This window comes from Corvus brachyrhynchos, unplaced genomic scaffold (genome assembly GCF_000691975.1).
Source record: "Corvus brachyrhynchos isolate BGI_N302 unplaced genomic scaffold, ASM69197v1 scaffold11, whole genome shotgun sequence".
Classification (NCBI taxonomy): Eukaryota; Metazoa; Chordata; class Aves; order Passeriformes; family Corvidae; genus Corvus; species Corvus brachyrhynchos.
In genome coordinates, this window is record NW_008236965.1 from 6550007 (window position 1) to 6563436 (window position 13430).

Below are 13430 nucleotides of genomic sequence, written 5' to 3' on the forward strand. Positions count from 1 at the left end.
GCCGTGTAGCCCTGGGAGAGGGGCCCTGAGGGCACAGACACGGGGTTTCCCTGCCCCTGCTCAGCCTCGTTCCCCTTGGTTGGTTTGTGTTCCCTGCGCGGGCAGAAGGACCCTTGGTCCCGTGACTGGAACAGTTCCTGGGCAGAGCTCCGGCCATGCGGCTGGAGAAATAAACATCTCTGAAACATCTAGCAAGAATCTGTCTGTCCATATATATTTCCTTTCCACGGGACTCCTGGTTTGATATATGCGTGTTGCAGGATTCCCACTGCAACAGTTGAGGAGGTAGAACGTAAAAACATATTGATTTCTCAGTAGCTCTCTATCCATGTTTTTCTTCTACCATGGCTTCTTGACCCTGGCAACAAGGTGATATCATCACTGTTGGGAAGTTTGGGCTCCCTAAGTAGTTTGAGATCTGAGTCATCCTGTGGGATGAAAAGCTCTCTGAGTAACACCTTCTCTGAAGGGCATCCTTTGTAGGAAAAGGACTATCATTGTGTAAGGTGTCCAGTCATGCAAGCGACTCTTGAAGGCAGCATCCCCAAAGACAAATTGTGAGTCACACTGGTTCCTCTGCTGATACCACTATCATAACCATATCACTTTGGAAATATGATCTGTTGTTTAGGTAAGTGTGATGCATAGGGTTGTTCAAAAAGGTGGGATGACTTTTTTCTTTCTCTTCCTGTGGGACACACATTAGATAATGCCGACTAAGGCAAAGGCAGAAGGGAATTTCCAAAATTTGTGCGTGTTAGTAGCAGTCCTCAAAGGTTTCCCTTGCAATTTATCAGGAAACATAAAATACTTGTGGTATAGAACACCCTGCAGTGCCTGCACACACTACTCTTTTTGAATTCTCAGCTTTTGGGAAAACAGACAATTATATGCTGGTCCATAATTGACTGTGCAACCATGGCAATAAGGAAGCATAATACTAAAATAACCCCAAGAATTGTACATTGAGACTTCAAGTTTCTCATTGCAAGCTAGGAAATAGAAGGTTACATGTTAAATACATACAGTCAGAATTGTTTCTTAAGGGTGTATTTCTCTTGGTGCTCATTATCTCTCATACACTCAGGACGCTTCCTGGCCAAAAGAGTTTTAGTACCAATGACAAGAGCTTCTCTTGTGAATGATGCCCTCAGTTCTCATTATAGGGTTTCCTGCAGGACAGGCACCTCAGCATTTTTTTCTCCATTTTATTATTCAGATTTGGAATGTAAATGTATTTGGTGGCTCTGCTTAGAGGCTTGGATTTTGGGTTCTTCACTCAAAGATTTTAGGTTCATCCCCAAAAGAGCACTGTGTATATGGACCACGAAAATAATGTGAAGGCTCTTTCTGAAGCTGACGGCGGGATGTGATCCTGATGAACTCACACCAAATGTTGTACAGGCTGCTGGTTATAAATGTCTTCAAGTAATCTTACAGTTTCTGTAATGTTATTAGATTTCTACACAGAATGCAACCAGGCATTAATGACAGATTATTAATTACTCTGACTGAGCCCCTCTATAGTAGGACAAGAATACTCTGCTTTCAACAACTGTTCGATGGGATCCTATGTCTCGCCAGCATATTTGCTTTAGTATTAAGCCTCCATAATCCAGTTTCTCATCTGAGAATAAGACAAAGGACCCAAAATCCAGAGTATCTGAGGCTAAAGAATTATGGGAGAACAGGGAATATGTTGCAGAGTTGCTCATTCAAGCAATGCTTGCTCTTTTTGATCCCTTGGTCTGTCTGTTCATTCCCAGGCTCTTCATATGCATGGCCAGGTTGATATTCTTGAAAGAAGCGCCTGTATCCCACTGCTGTGGAGATAATTGTCCTTGAAGTGCTGAAAACATGAGGACTAAATTACTTTTCTGTACCTTCCAAGTACTTTTCTCAACATGAAGCTAGATGGATACTATCTTTACAAGAAACCTTTCTACTGGAACATAAGAAAAACAGTGGCAAGCTGGAAAAGCAATGTCAGAAATACGAATTTTATTCCTTTTCCTGTGTGGATGTCCCAGCCCTGATACAGGCTTCTCAGAGAGGTTTTGGAGTTTTCACCCTTAGAGATATTTGAAAGCTGTCTGTACACAGTGGTGGGAGCCAGGTCTAGATGGTTCTGCTTGAGCAGACAGGTTGGGCCAGATGACCTCCAGACCTCCTTCATTCTGCCATTCTGTTCAAGGCTTGGCTATGCTTGAAACAGACCAAGACTTCCTGTCAGACACTCACACTGATCTCCTGAGCCTCAGGTCCAAGTTTTCCAGTGTGTCCTCTTGTCCTGGCCTTGTTTAACTCTGTACCAATATCTAGTATTTGTGGAAAGTGGTTGCAGATGAGCAATCCCAAAACTGTTGCCCATGAGGAGATCAATAGTACAACTTCTCCAGCAGTGTCTGAGCGGAAACTCCAAACTACCAAACGCAGCTGATGCACTTTTGTGAGGAATCCTGCCTTCAGAGGGCTCACATTTTGCCTTTCATAAGAAAAACTCTCAGTAAACTCTACTCCTAAATAGTTTAAAGGTGTCATTTATCATGGTTTTTATCCTTGTCTTTGAAGACTATTCTGTGAGTCAATGGACCTCAGTATTCAGAAAACTTCCTCGTATCAGGCCTGTTTTCCTTTCCTGCATTTCAGCTCATTAGCCCAGGATCTATTTTTCTACCTTCTCACCCTGCACATGAATATTCAGCTATGAAAGTAGGGGAAAATATAACCTGCATCAAAGGGAACTCCAGCAAAGCTCTGAGACCATGTCCGTTCCCAAAAAGAAAAGAGGGAAAAAGAAAAAGGGGTCTATTGTGTGGCAAAACCAATTCCTAGAAAACAAAAAATGTCTGAAGCATGCCAGTGTTTTGAATGGGAAGTCTACTAGTGACTTCAGCTGTTGGATGACAAATAAAGCAGTATTTGCCTGGAAGGGAATACTCTGAGAAGCCAAAAGAGGAGTCGAATATCAGCACTGAATATTGATGGTACAGAAGGCTGTAATTCTTAAAAACAACTGTATGCTCAAGAATTTGAGTGTCTCACTGGCAGTAAAGCTGACAAGGTAGGATGAATTTTACAAGGAAAAACAGAGCTGTATAAGCATGACTTATTAACCAATATCCTCAAAAGAGACTGGAACAACCACAAAAAGAACTTTCAAATATCCATGAAGGTTTGGGGTTTTTTTCCAGTATAAACACAATAAGCTACACAGCTGAGCTGTACATTAGTGGTTATGGACTGACAAAATACTAAAGCATTGTTATGGCAAAGGTGTTGGCAAATGTGGTATCAGGGAACTATGCTAGAACTATCAACATGGCTTCTTTTCTGAAACATTAAGGCTAGCTTTTAGGGTGAGTTTTAAGCTATATTGAAGAGAAACATGACTGATAAGGGATAGTTAACAAGCCATTAAGCAAACAGTTTTACAGTCTGCCTCACCTGTCTATTACAGCAAGTAGCATGTGCTGTGAGAGGTGGTGTCAGGTAACCACATTTTTTAGGAAAGTACACAGTTGTTCCTACCTTGAAATACAAGTAATTGGCAAGGATAGCTGGTCTTCACTGCTGAAAATAGGTAGCACTCTGCATCTGTTGAGATTCAGTCCATCCTCACTGAATTTTTTTTTAACCTCTACATTACATGCAGAATTCAAAGAGAAATGGTCACTAAGAAGGAGCATAAAAGTTATTGCTCTGCAGGGGACAACTACTGGGCATACTCTCCTCTAATTGATCCTTTTGCTGTTAGGAAGGTTTTTACATATAGGATATGATGAAGCAGGGATAAAGATATTTATTTCTCAAAATATCATCCAAGGGTTGTCATTCAGCTCTATCTGGACCAGAGAGCAACACACATTTGAAAAAACAGAGGATCCCAGAGACTCCAGCTAGGTTTTGAAGTTGGTCACCATTATTTTGGTCACTGTTCAGAAGGGAGAACATGATTTGCAGCAGGCAAATACAAGGGATCTGGCTTCGTAAGATACACAAAAGTATTTTGAATTATGGACCATATGCAATATCCTGCTAAGCATTTTCATGAAAGGACAATAAATTTCTACTTAGAGAAGTGCTCCAATACAGCTCACAAGGGAAAGAACAATTCATGGAGAAACTAAAGAGCTGGCCTCCCAGCCACACCAAAGAGGTCAAAGTCTTCTGAAGTGGCAGCAAAATACTGCATTTGCAGGCAGTCCCACTGTGTTGAAAGGTTTTATTCAAAGAGCTGCAAGTTAATTAGAGGAAAGTTGAAGGGCTGTCAGATAATGCTAAGCTTCATTAAATATTGGCTTCCTGGCAAAAAAAAAAAAAAAAAAAAAACTGAGAGAGACAGGATACATTTGTTCTAATTGCTTTATGCATTTACAACATCTTTGCCATCTTAAATATCAACTTCCTACACAGATATAACCGACCAGGCAAAAGGGAGAGGACAGCAAGGGTGCATCACTGTCTTGGCAGGCATTACACTTAGCCAAAAAAAGAAGTAATTAGTGAATGTATTTTTGTTTATATCAGTCTGGCAGACAACGTAACAACAAAGTACCCTCAGTACACACTGGAGCTTTTATAGAGCTAGGAAATGAGACATATAAATGTGACAAGCAGAGTTAAGCAGAATGAATTTTTCCTCCAATTTGAATAAAATCACCTAATTTTGCTTTCTGCAGGCTTATTGGGATATTTTTGCTCTCTTTACAAGATGTTCTCTGTTATATGAATAAAACTTTAGGACTTCAGAGAATCCAACAGGATTTGGATGAATTCTGTTGTATATGGGCAAATATAGATGCCTTCTGAAGACTAAAGAGAGCAGCAGAACAGAAACAGGGCATGAAAAATCGTGGGATGAGAAAAAAGTCAGTGGTTTTGAGGACTCTCAGATCCATAAACCCATTCACGTGGCTATTTCTACAGCATACAGATACAGTAATTAGAAGAGCACACCATTTCTAAGCAAGCTGCAGTACACAGCAGAGAGGCTTAAAGAAAAGTATGTAGGGGTCTGCAGGTGAAAAAAGGTTGCAAACCACATGTCTAGTCCAGGCTAGCAAACAAAGCAAGAGTTCATGAGTGCCTGGGGTCCTTTACACATTTGTGGCTGTCATTCTGAGCTGTCTGACCATACACATGCATTGTTCTCAGCCCTGATGCTCCTCTGATTTGCAGAGTAAATCTTTGTGGGAGTTCATGCATTGATTTTAGAAAAATAATAATTTCTAAATCTACAAAATCTATGGTCATTTAACAGTATGAACCATATCTAGTGTTTACTCATCAACTCCTGCATGAAAAGTCTTGACTTGAATTCATTAAGTTGTCTCTTCCAGAGAGATTTAAAATACAGTGAGAAAAATTTCAAATTACAGACATCTCTCTCTGAGTTGTTGCAATGCTTCACTGATGATTAATTACACTTCAATTTCAAGTTGAATTTGCCTAGCTTCTGCTTTCAGAAGAATGTGTTTTTCCAAGGCCTCCTTCTCCCACACTTTCCAGACACCATTACTTATTTTAGGAAACAATGCAAAAGACTCATTCAAAATGATGGGATTTGGAGGGGATGAGGAGCAATCAATACTGTGTGCTTTGGGAGGAAAATGATCTCCAGGAAAGGTGCAGTAAATTGCAGCCTCTACTGTGAAATCTTCCCAGGAAAACTATCCAGTAGCAAAGTTGCAATAGTAGCTTTGACTTCTTTTTCCTGTTTACAGGTCTGCACAGCCTTGCCCTTATCAATGATCATTAAGGACTGTGTTCAAATCCTGTAATTCAGTCAGATTGAGAGAACCTTCGTTGACAGATATTTAGATATGGGAGAACAAGGAAAACACCTCCTCCCTCCCCCTTCTGGTGTTTTCTGTGGAGTTTGTCTTTAGCGTATAACATTTGCTAACAAGACTTTGGTCCTTGCCATCTGATTTTCCTGCCAGGCATTGCTCTGTTACTCTTTCTGATGTTACATGCAGGAAACAAAGCCTAATGCATTGAATCAGGTGTCTCAGAGGGACTTCATCCCTCATAAGCAGCACCTGAAGCAGCCTCCTGCATCCCTGTCCCTGCAGGGACATGGAGAGGGGCCACAAAGCCCGGAGTAGCCTAAGTGGGGCTCGCTGTGCCCACCAGTGTGACCCAGCATTGCAGGGCCAGCCCGAGGCACTTCTGGTCTCCCCAGGCTGTGTGAGAGTTCTGCAGCTGGGTCCCCTCCAGAGCACTGCTGAAAATGCAGACAAAGCTCCTGAGTTTTATACATAAAATGGTGTCTGCTGTCAAAAACCACTGCCTGCATGACCTTAGGGTTACAGGGACACTCAAACTTCTCTTCCTCTCCCAGGGAAACAGCAAGAGGAAAGGGAGGACATGGTCTTTTGAACATCTGACTCATTCTTCCTTCAGGCTAAACAGCAGGAAAGTAGGGAAGCTTCCAGGGAGAGATTATCCCAAGGAAGATGGAATCATACTGCATACGTACAATGTGAGGTTGACAATAGGACACCAGTACTTTTTATGTGAATGAAACATTTTTTAATTCACTGCTAATTCAATGGCTAGTGTCCATCCACAAGTCAGTGTTTTATTAGTATTACATTACCCTGAGGAACTGGCAGTCAGGTAAAAATGAGAATTTATTTTCCAAAGAAAACCAAAGATGTCTTCACCTCCCTGGTGAAAGCACAAAAGGATCCTTGCATGCAGAGTAGCAGGGCTATGGCAGCACACACATTTCTGTGGATGCAGGGGCATGCACTCTTGCCTCTCCCTGTTTGTGCTGATAGTGGTGTGGGAACACTGTGTATAGGGAAAGCTTGAGATTGGTCTCAGAGCAGGAAGCTCTTCGTGTGAGCCTTAAAACACAAAAGTGTATTCTGGAGGACAGGTCTAACCAGCTCTGCCATGCAGCTCCCAGCACTGTCTTTTGAGTTAAACCAAGAACTTACCTGCAGTCCGACTAGAAAAGTTACCCCTACTTCTTGATTTGGGGATGGCATTTTTCACTCTGACTGAACACCTCACTTGCCTTGCTACCTTGGCATCATTATCAATGACAACCTGACCTTCTATAATCCCCAATGAAAGTGCACTTTTCCTTTAGCTGATTTTCTTTTTAAGAGGATGAATCCATGTGTGAATTAATTCAGCTGCATATTTCTTTGGGATTTTTTTGGCCTGCTTTGTGATATCCTTCTCTTCCCTTCTTCTGTCCTTAATCCTTTTTTTTCCTGGGTGTTATGTTATTTATTCAGTCTATGGTTTCCCTCTGGCTTATTATCTGGTGAAGATCTCGAAGATAATTTTCTTGTAGACCTCTGTGAGTGCACAGGGAAGAGGTTTGTTTAAGGGTATTATATTGCAAAAAAGGACAGTGTAGATTATTTGTTATCAAGATGAGTCTAACAAGCCAAGAATATTCTAGTTATATAGTGAGAAAGAGGAAAAATAGACAATATCTTGTAAAGGACCTTGTCACTATCTCTTGCATGTCCCTTTGCACACTTAACCTGAGTTTTCTGGTTCTGCCAGGTTGAGGATAGCCACTGAAATCTCCACTGAGGGTTGCTCTGCAGGCACATAGACATCCTTTTTCTTTTGTTGATGTCCTGTTTCAGCACATGCTGGTGTCCGACTTGGATGGAAATTAAGCTCAGAAAGAGGTTGCCAAGGGTTTTCTCCAGGATAAGAGCCACCTTGTGTTCAGTATGCAACTCGTGGGATTTTTTGTTTAAAAGGATAACTTCGTTTGTTAGAAAATTCATTTTCTGTCTTTTCCTCATCTATTTAATCAATCATAGTGGGCTAATGCTTTGTGAGCCTGTGCTCATTAGAGATGATGTTTTATTAGATAACCTTCAATAAAGTTGCATCCAAGGTCATGGGTGAATGCAGCTCATCTCTACACTTCAGTTTCCATATTGTGAAAATGCCACCTGTGAAAAAATGAGAAAGTGTGGGTGTCTCAGGGCTGTGTGCTCTTCTACCTGACTTTTTGCAAGCCCGACCACCAGAATGGGGTGTACTTCTCCATAAAGCAGAAGAGAGAAAAAAATGAGAGGTCTCAGAGTCAGATAATCAGGATTAGTATGTTGAACATTGAGACATTTAATATCACCACTCAGAAATACAGGGAAGAGAATGAATCCCAACCTACTTTGGGATATGGGCACCTACCTCTTAGCCACAAATCCCCACCTGGCAGTTTTGCACGCATCCCATCCCTCCACTCTTCCCTTCTCCCCAGGTAAATGCTTAGCCAAGATTTGCCATAAGAACTCAGCTGGATCATTAAGGTTTAATCTTTTTCTCCAAGGCAATAAGACCAAGGCTATTCAGGTTGTTAGTTAAAGGGTATTCAAAGTAATTCAAGGTATTTGGGTTGGTTTTTTGTTTTGGTCTCTTGGGCCCTCCAACCAGAGTGTTCTAATCATAAAGCTAAAGGCTAAATGCAATCTGAGATGTGCTTTGAACATGAGAGGACATATGCCTGTTGAAACTCCTCTGTGCTGGGGAAGCCTTAGCAGATGTTGGATCTAGTAGCTGGACAGCTGGTTTTGGAGAGGGAGGCCATAGGATGACTGAAGAGAACACAGCTTCTACATGCTGGCCCTGCCACTTGACTGTCACTATGCTGGGACAATCTTGGGCTGATGTAGTGTAAAAAGACATGGCAGATTGGGCTCCTCTACCAGCACACAGAGAGGCATCTAACTTGTGGGTACCAGCAGGATGCAAGGATGGGCCAAGAAAGGGGCACACTGGCTTGCAAGGCTTGGAAACATAATTTCTACTTGGAATATTTAAATCTAGCTAGAGTTCAAATGAATGCTGCACTAGATATCCATACACATGCCCAGGCTCTCAGCACTAGATAAGACAGGTTTTAAAGGATCACAACTTCAGCCTTAGGAAAGACTTAAGTACTAAAAGCCTTTTGTGGGTCTATTCCCAAGTCATTTGGAGTAATTAGCTGCCTATTTTCCTGGGAAAAAGAAGAGCATAAGAGGATATGTGTAGAAGGTCAGCAGTTTCCCATTAATCACTCTCAGTAAGGATTGTAGATGTAAGAAAAGCTAAGCATCCTCTTGTCTTCATTTCTCTGAATGCTAATTTCATCCGCAGACTGACTTGGTCTGCATGCCCCAGGTTTTGCTGGGAACACATCCCAGAGGAAGTCTTCTGCATTAAACATAGATCTCTTCTTGCCATGTGCTTCCAGCACACTGATTGTCCACACAGACATTTGGGACATCATCTAACATAGACCTGTGGAGCTTCGTACATGAGCCATCTGGGGAAGAACACCAGCACTAGGAAAAAAATGCCTGCAGCCACAGGAAAAGTATGGTCCCCTCTAAAAGGGCCTGTACACAGAACAGAATGCCTTTGGTGCAGCTGGATTGGCTTCAGCTGTGTTGCTCAATTCACACTTATGCAAAAGGAAAACAAGGAGAGGTGAAGCCAAACATTTATTCAAATTAATCTTTTGCTCTTTTCTATTGGAAATATACATTTAGTCTGAGAAAAAAAAACCCCAACGCAGAATCCTTATGAGAATTTTTAATTGTTTATTTCTAATGCGTATATCTCTTGGCCTTTCTCGTCCAGTATATCCCAAGGCCTCAACTTTAATCCAAATATGCTGTACTGTTGCAGAAGTGAATCAGCCAAGGCACTTCCAGTTTGAGTTTTAACCAGTGGGTAAGTCAAGTTGTCCTTTCAAAATTATTATCATCAAGGTACCTTGGACTGAACATTAATATAAATACGCTTGTGCAAGTATGACCATTATTTTAGAAGAGTCTCAAGTAAATCTAATGAAGTGCCTTTTCAGCTCCCTCAGGCCTTAAATAAGTAAACTTTTCTACATTGGGAATGCTTCTGAGTGAGGAATGGGGAGAGCAAAAAACAGAAATAAACTTCCTAAATAAAACATAAGTAGGAAGTATGCGATATTTCAGGTTATTTTAGAGGACTGCTCTGTATTAAAGCACTGAAAAGCATAAAAAGTAGATAAATCATCCAGCCTGAGTTGATTAGAAAGTGTTTTGATGCAGTAAAAATTCATTACACACTAAAGAACATGCAGCTTTTATAGGTTTCTAGATTAAGATGGAAGAAAATACCAGTTATTGAACCTGTTATTTAAATGACTTTAATATAATACTAGTCTCATCCTAATTTTTAGTGTGATATTCATTCGGATGTGATAATAACTTCCAGATGTTTTAACACCATCAGTTTCAGATGACTGCATCAAACTGCCATTAATTACAAGATGCTACTTTTGTTACAAGGACTGTTTGGAAGGTCTTGATAAGTTTAATGAAAGCTAAAATAAGTCAAGAATTACTAAGAGCTCTCTTGGCAACAGCTGAATTCACAGCTGGAAAAAAAGGCTTTAAATGAGTCCATTTTTACCTCTATGACCAACATCAGTGCTGGAGTAGAGCACATTTGCTCTGTCACTGCTGAGGTCCAGGCATCGATGAGCACTAAGGAATGGCAACTGAAGTTGTTCTACATGAGAAATCACAAGATCTACCTGTGAGATCCACTGAAGCCTTGAACTCAGCTCTCACAAAAATAAACCAAACTGTCTGCCCTTTTCCATCTGGAAACTTGAATGTGGCAGAACTCTGCTGCTGTCATTCCTTGATACTGTCAGAGAAGGCTCTGTTCCATCCAAAACTGGAATAATAACTTTAAAAAAAAATCAGCCTAATCAGCAAAATTTGATTTACATTAGATAAACAAATACTTTGTGGTAGTGTCAAATTAGTTTAAGTTTAAAGATAATTTTTTTTCTATAATTAATCTGCAGCAACTTTGAAAGGAAAAAATGTTTAAAACCCTTCAGGATGCTTATTTTGGTAGCTTCAATTCTCCTTTTCATTGTTTTGCTATGAAACTAAACTTTGGCAGAAAGTGACACCTTCTGAAGAAACTTTCATTTCCACAAGTCACAGTGGATGAGTCAAGCAAGTGCAACCCGAATTATAGACTGTCTCCTCAAAATCCACTTCCAGTGAAGAGCAGAGGGAAATTTGTCTCCTCTGATCTGACACCTGATATCCCTTGTACTTGAATTTATTACTGCAGTTTGATGTGGGAAAGGACATAAGGAGAACTCCCGCTGAATAATTTTTAAACCCAATTCTTTATCTCAATAAGACTTTTATTACTGAGCCTACTTACTCCAGCAAAGTAGGTAGGTAAGCACTTGTTTACAATCACACGCTGATTGCTCCTTTGCAAGTTCTACCTTCTTGGTACTTATGTCCCGTATATGGTGTGCTGAAAATCAGGCCAACAAATTGATGTCATGGGCAGATAAGACTGTCAGGACAGGACCTACTTTCTCCAGAGTTCTTCACTCTTAATTAAAAGATGCTGTTATTAATATTAATATTAATAACATTAATTTGCTATTGATACCTGCAAAAGTGTTCAGAGTGTACCTGTGTGCATGAGTACCTGTGCATGTGTGCATCAGTCATATTTGCTTCTCATCTTACCTAAAGCTTGTTTTGTCTCTGTCATGGATGTTGATTTAAAACCACGTGAGAAGAAAATGGGAAAGATGTGAGCTATTTTCCAGTGAAGGGGTGTGATAATTTATTGATCTGGGATTCATGTGAAACATTATATTCTTAATAAGAAAACTCACTGAAAAAATAAACATGTTTATATTTTATAATTGCTGCACACTCTTGTTGGAGAATAAATGAGTTTCCTACCCCTCAAGCTGCCTCTCTGGCTTCTGCTGTATAATGTCTCACTCTCAACATACTCAATTTCTCTTATCACTGTCAAATAACATGAGGCCCCTCTGGCTTTTTCTGGGCTGTTTTCCTAATGGAGTTTAAAGAATTAGTTTATAGGTTTCTGTTCTAATTTTTCTTCTCTCCTCTGGTTGTACTTGTTTTAAATCAGCTCTGAGCATTTCTGGAGTTTGTGAGTTAAAATAGAAAGCATAACCTTAGATAGGAATTTTTAAAACTACTTGTTTGTATTCCCACATAAGATACAAAATAAAATAAAAAATAGAGTAATAACACATAGTAATTGTTCCAAATAGAGGTTAAGGATCATTGGAAGATATAAAAAGAGGTCAATAAATATATTCAATACCAGATAAACTCTGGTAAACTCTGACAACCCCACTTGAAGAAGGCACATTGCAGAACTACAAAATTGTTTTTCAGGTTAATGGTATCTTTCTTGGATGTCAAAGACTTTTATGTGGAGGGAAAAAACGGAGATTAAATGATCAGTGCTAGAATGGAAATTATTTTGCTAGCCAATATACTTCAAGGTTTTTTGAGCATATTTGTTCAGTGCTGACTCCCAAATACTAGTGAGGAATAAGTTCATCCCACAGAGGTTTCTCCACCCTGCTAGGATTTTCTGTCCAGAGAAAAAACAATTTTGCTTGTATGATTTAACAAATTCTGGTTCTGCAACAACACGCAGAAAATGTTTGAAAATAATGATGTGCATAATGAATGAAAATGAAAACAATCCTAAAAGGAGAAAAGTAGATATATAAATCAGGGATACCTGATAAAGAAATTAAAAAGAAGAAAAAATATATATAGGCAGAAATCTTATGCCTCTTATTTAACTTCAGCAATTAATATGGGTGATGATATCTGCAGATGAAAAACTCTGAATGAAGACAGGTTCAAGGACAGAGGAATGAAAATGGGTTCTGATCCTCACTTTCATTATCTCAATCAGCATTTTCATAAGGTAATTGGATGTGATCAAGCCATTTCATCTCAGTTTAAAAATGTAAAAAATATTGACTACTTGGTATTCAGGACATTTATTTTAATCTATTGCCCATAAACAACCATGGCTCACCATTTTCTCACTCCTCTATAATATATTCATCCTGTAATCACCACTTAATGAAAGTATAGATAGCCTGATGGATTCTTCCTCTAGAAGGTAAAGAGAAACTTTTAAACCACTCATGCTCTTATTTATTGACTAATGGTTCTCATAGCAATTTCCTGCATTTTGTCATGTTAAATCTTACCTCTTGTTTGACTGAAGGAGAAAGGCTACCTTTGCTTCCCCTGTGCACCAGGAGAATGAATCAACAGTTGTAATTTAGCGGATTCACAATGAAGACTTCAGTGTAATCTCTGCATCTCAGAAATATACCCTTCATGGGGCTCTAGGCTCCAGCCAAGGGAGCAGAGAGATACAAACAAAGATTACAAAGATAGATATGAAACCTATCTACAGATAGAGATGAAACCCATGGAGAGAAATCTCATATACATATATATATAACATCATATGTTTGTATTTGAGATTGTTTATAAGGAGAGAGAGTCTGGGAAGGTAGTAGGAGAACAGAGAAGGGAATAATCATTGTTAAGTCTCTTGGCATCCCCTCACTGGAGGTCTTT